Genomic DNA, 5,510 nt, shown 5'->3' on the forward strand with positions numbered 1-5,510 from the left:
GGGGGGGGGGGGGTCATGCATGGCAGAGCGGTGCCAGTGCCGGTGCCGGAGCCGTGCCGTGCCGTGCGGCCCCCGTCTCCATCCTCTCTCCGCTCTCCCTCTGCAGACGTGGGGTCGTGGCAGAAGCCGGCTGGTGCTCCCCATGGTGAGACCCTCCATGGGGCCGGGTCGGGGCGGGCTGGGGGGCAGCGGGGAGGGTCCTGGCAGTGGGGGCTGAGGCCGCTCTCCCGCGCAGGTCAGCACTGAGCGGGGCCGCGGCAGCGTCCCGGCTGGAGAGCACGTGGCGCTGGCAGCACCGGCGAGTGCGTCGCGGGCCCCCTGCCCACCTCTGCATGTCCCTGCGAAGYGGAGCTGCTCCTGCCCAGCATTAAACCGTGTGAGAGGAAAACCGTCTYCGTGCTCCCTGCTTTGTTTGTCCCRGGGCCGGCGCCGCTCCTGCTGGCGTGTCCCTGGCCCGGCGCGAGCACGCGGCTGTGCCGGCCACTGCGGCGGCAGCGCAGTGCCCGGGGCGCGCTGAGCAAACAGGCGGCGATGAGCTGGCCGAGCGCAGCCGGAGCACTGCAGCCATCACCGCACTGGGGCACGGCCTGCGGGCTGCATCGCCGCCACCACCGCCTCCGCTGCCACCACCGCCTCCGCTGCCATCGACGCTGCCGCTGCGCTTCGGCTGCGTCAGCCGCCTCGCCCGGGCACCGCAGCGGGCACGCGTCACGGCTGACGCACGAGGCAGCGTGCACAGCCGCAGCTCAGCCTTGTCCCCTGCCCCGGCGGGGACCGGGACCGTGCCCAGCTGCCACCACCCTGTGGGGCTGTGGCTGCCCCGAGCTGAGTCCCCCAGCGGCAGGCGGGTGCGGACACCCTGGAGCGAGCRGGGCAACGGGGCCGGGCATGGGACAGGATGGGGTGCAGGGGGCCGAGGGGAGCTGGTTGCCACCGCAGCTGCTAACAGGTGGCTGCAAGAGCTGGACCCCTCCCGGGAGGTGCAGGAAGAGGACGAGAGGCAGTGGCACAAGCCGGGAACCCACGGATTCCCGCTAGATGAAGGGAAGGGTTTTCCTGTTGGGGGTGTATGGGGCCGGTCTCCTGCCCTGGCGAGATCAGGCTCAGGGAGCCTGGCCACGTGCCGGGCCCTGTGCTGAGCAGGCTGGGAGCAGACCCGGGGCCTCCCCCACGGTGCTGTGGGTGCCACGTGTCACACTGTGCTCGGGACACGGCTGGACAGACACAGGGGCCCTGGAGTGAGATGGGTCCACCCAGATGGTGGGGCAGGAGCTTGGGATGCTTGAGGGAAAGGGATGTGTTTGCATGGCCGGAGGAGGGGGCACTTCATAGCCCCTGGGGTGCAGAGATGCCAGAACCAGACTCCTCCAGGGAGGGAAACACAAGGCAGGACAAGAGGAGACGGCACAAGCTGGAGTGGAGGAAACTCCCCTTCGATACCTGGAAAAGCTCCTTCTCCTGAGAGCAGAGCAGCCCTGCGACAGGGCTGGGGTGCCATGAGCAGCTCCAGCCCTTCCCAAAATGGGTCCTGCTTGGAGCTGGGGGGGTGGGCAGGAGACGGCAGCGCTGCAGCTGAGCCCGCCTTGGCATGGCACTGCAAGTGCCCTGGCCGATCCCCTTCCACAGGACATGGCAGCACCTCCCTCTGCATGGGGCATGGCCTACACAGCGCATCCTCCAGACATGGGACAAGGCCTGACACATCCCCCTGCGTGGGACATGGCACAGCACATGCCTCTGCATGGGATATGGCCAACACATCCCCCCCCCCAACATGGGGCACGACATGGGAGGTGGGCACGACTCATCTCCCCTATCTCAGTAGCCCTTGGCTGATCTCACTCCAGTTTGTCCATGTCTTTCTTGTCGTGGGGCAGTGGGACCCAGAGGGGATGCAGGGTCTAGCTGTGGTCTAACGAGCGCTGGGTGAAGGGAGATCACCACTTGCCTCCATCTCCCGGYTGTGGTCCTGCTCATGCAGCCCAGGACACTGGTGGCCAGGGCACGCTGCTGGCGCACGTCGCGCTTGTGTCTACCGAGACGGCCAGACCCTTCTGGCAGCGCTGCCCCGTCCCCAGCCCGTCCGTCCCCAGCCCCTGTCGCTGCCGGGGGTTCGTCCTTCCCAGGGCAGGACTTTGCCTTTGCCCCGGTGCGGCTCGTTCCTGCCCGTTCCTGCGGCCGCTCTCGAGCCAGCGGGCTGCTCGGTGTCGTCCCCAAACTTGASGAGCAGGCGCTCCGCTGCTGCCTCCTCCAGGCCATCGGCAAAAACGCTGGCCAGGACAGGTGCCCGGAGAGCCCCGCGGTTCGCCGCTTCTCGCCAGCCTCCAGGCAGAGACGGCCCAGGAACCGCGGCTCTGAGCAAGCTCGCAGCCGATACAAACCTGGGAGGAGCGGCTGATACCCCGGAGGACTGTGCTGCCGTTCAGAGAGACCTCGACAGGCTGGAGAGATGGGCAGAGGGGGCTGCGTTGGGCAGAGCGTTGCCAGCAGGTCAAGGGAGGTGATCCTGCACCTCTGCTGAGCCCCGGTGAGGCCGCACCTGGAGTGCTGGGTCCAGAGCTGGGCTTTCCAGTACAGGAAAGACATGGGCATGCTGGCGTTTTAGTCCAGCAAAGGGCCATGGAGATAATTAAGGGACTGGCGCATCTCTCATATGAGGAGAGGCTGAGCTGGGACTGTCCAGCCTGTAGAGCAGAAGGCTCAGGGGGATCTTTTCAATGTGTATAAAAACCTGATGGATTTCTATAAAGAAATTATTCTTTACCCTAATGGGGGGGGGTGACAGGGCCAGACTCTTCTCAGTGGTGCCTAGTGAAAAGACAAGAGGCAACAGGCACAAATTGAAATACAGGAAATTCTGTTTAAACATAAGAAAAAGTTTCTTTACTGTGAGGGTTCACAAACACAGGAGCAGGTTGTCCAGAGAGGTTGTGCAGACTCCATCCTTGAAGATGCTCARAAATCCAACTGACACGATCCTGAGCTACCTGCTGTAGCTGACCCTGCTCTGAGSGGAGGGTTGGACCAGATGATGTCCAGAGGCCCCTTCCARCCTCAGCCGCTCTGTGGKCCTGTGATCACTCTCATGCTTGCAGGGTGTGGCCCTTAAAGACCAGCCAGCTTTCCCAAGCTCCTTCACCCTTCAGAGGTGCCTTCCATAGGATTCCCCCACCAGTTCCCTCAATATGCTGGTCTGCACTCTGCTACACCCTTTCCTCACTCTCGTCTGGATCCTCAACTCCACTATTTCATAGCTGCTACAGCCAAGGCTGCCATTGACATCCCCAGGCAGAGCTTCCTTGTCAGTACCAGCAGACCTCGCTGTATGCCTCCCATGGTTGACCCATCCAGTACCTGCATCTAGAAGTTACCCCTGACACCCTCCAGAAACCTCCATGACTGCTTGTGTCCTGCTATGTCAACCTTCTAGCTGATACCAAAGAGRTTCAAGCCCCTCATGAGGAACAGGGTTTCCCATGAGGATACTAAACCTCCCTCCAGCTGCTTCAAGAAGGCTTCATCCACGTCCTCCTCTGGGTCGGTGGTCTGTAACACGCTCCCACCACCATGTCCCCCTCACTGCCTTCTCYTCCAGTCCTAACCCACCAGCCATTGCCCCGCAGAGGAGCCCCACACCCTGAGTCCTGCACTGGACCATATGCCCKTCCTGAAGGGCCTGTGTTGGTCTGTCACAACCCCACCACACGAGCTGTCCTGCCATGCTGCTGGTGCTTCAAGGACATCATGGCGGTAACACTGCATGGGGAGCACAGGGTCCGACTGCCGGTGCCCCGGCTGCCGGTGCCTGGGTGCACATGCCCGGGGGGCCCTTGCCCTGCTTGGTGGGCCGGGGGGGSCTTCTTGTTCCCATCGCGCTGCCCCCTTTGCTCCCCACCACGTCCACCGCTACCTCCTTTCATGCGGGGGGCTGTAATTTCCCCCCCCCCCCCCCCGCCCCCGCCCCCTTTGCTCCCCACCACGTCCACCGCTACCTCCTTTCATGCGGGGGGCTGTAATTTCCCCCCCCCCCCCCCCGGGCACGGCACTTCCCCGCCCGGCGGGACACACCGCGCGGGCACAGCCCCCTTCCCTCGACCCCGTGTGCTCGGCGCTGCCGGTCCCGCTGCTCCCTGCCGGCCGCGTCCGCCCCGCTCCCCGCCCGCGGGACCCGGCCCGGCCCCGCTGAGCCGGTTCCCCGCGACGAGCCGGTGCCCGGCGCCGCGCAGCCCCCGCCTCGCACTCGCTCACGCCTCGGGTTTCCACCACGTTTTATTACAAAACCGGTGCCGGCCCGGCGGCTCCTGCGGGCCCGTCCCGGGGCCGGTACGGCGCCCGCCTTCTCCGGCGTCGAGGAGGGGGCGGTTGCAGCGGGCGCAGCCCGGTGCCGGTCCCAGTCCCGGTGCCGGTGAGTTCGCCGGTGCGGCGCTCAGCGGCCCACGGCGAGGAGGATGCGGCGGTCGCAGGGATCGCGGCCCCCGGTGCGGCCCCCGGTGCGATCCCCGGCGCGGCCCCCGGCGCGGCCTCAGCGGCCCACGGCGTCGAGGATGAGGCGGTTGTCGTCGGCGCGGGCGCGCTGGCTCTGGGCGCGGGCGAGCAGCAGCAGGAGGGTGAGCAGCGCCCGTCGCATCCTGGGCTCCGTCCGCACCTGCGGAGCACGGGGAGCATGCGGGGCACCGGGGGATTCGGGACGGGTCCCGTTCCCGGGAGCCAGAGGGGACACGGAGGCTTGGGGACCGACTCCACTGGGGGGCCGTCCCGTGCCTGGTGCGCCGTCCCCGGCCCCGCGTATTGCACCGACCACTGCCCCGTGCGCCGTCCCCGGCCCGTGCCCCGTCCCTTGCCCCGTGCACTGTCCCGCACCCGGAGCGCCGTCCCCGGCCCCGCGCACTGCGCTGTCCCACGCCTGGCGCGCGGTCTCCTGCCCCGTGCGCCGTTCCCTGCCGGCGCATTGCACCGTCCTGCACCCGCTGCGCCAGCCCCGTGCACCGTCCCCGGCCCCGTGCACCGTCCCGTACCCGGTGCGCGGTGCCCTGTCCCGTGCCGGAGCGCTGGCGGTGGAGCGGAGCGCGGTCGGTCCCGCGGGAGCTGAGCCGGCGGCGCGGCCAGTGCTTATATAGGGCCGGGAGCTCGGGTTGACGTCAGCACCGGGCACGCACCGGCCGGCGGGGGGGCGGGGAGCGCGGAAGGGGCTCCGGGACGGCGGCGCCCCGGGACCGGCCCCGCGCTCACCGGCACCGGCTGCGGCGGTCGCGCTCGCGTTGCCGTTCCCGCCCCGCCCGGAGGGCGCGAGTCCCGCAGGAGCCCCGGCCCGAGCCCCCGGGGGTGCCCCGAGCGCCGGCCCCCCCCCCGCCTCCCTGCACCGAGCGGGGCCGCCCGCCGGACACAGCCCGCTCTGCCCGCCGGTTCACTCCTGCTGCTGCACCCCGGTACACGGAGCCGTCCACCCCAGTGCCCCCCGGCATCACTCCCGGTACCCCGAGCGGCAGCCCCCGCAGCCCCCCGGTGCACCC

The sequence above is a fragment of the Apteryx rowi genome, unplaced genomic scaffold (assembly GCF_003343035.1).
Source record: "Apteryx rowi isolate R43461 unplaced genomic scaffold, aptRow1 scaffold_1272, whole genome shotgun sequence".
NCBI classification, from domain to species: domain Eukaryota; kingdom Metazoa; phylum Chordata; class Aves; order Apterygiformes; family Apterygidae; genus Apteryx; species Apteryx rowi.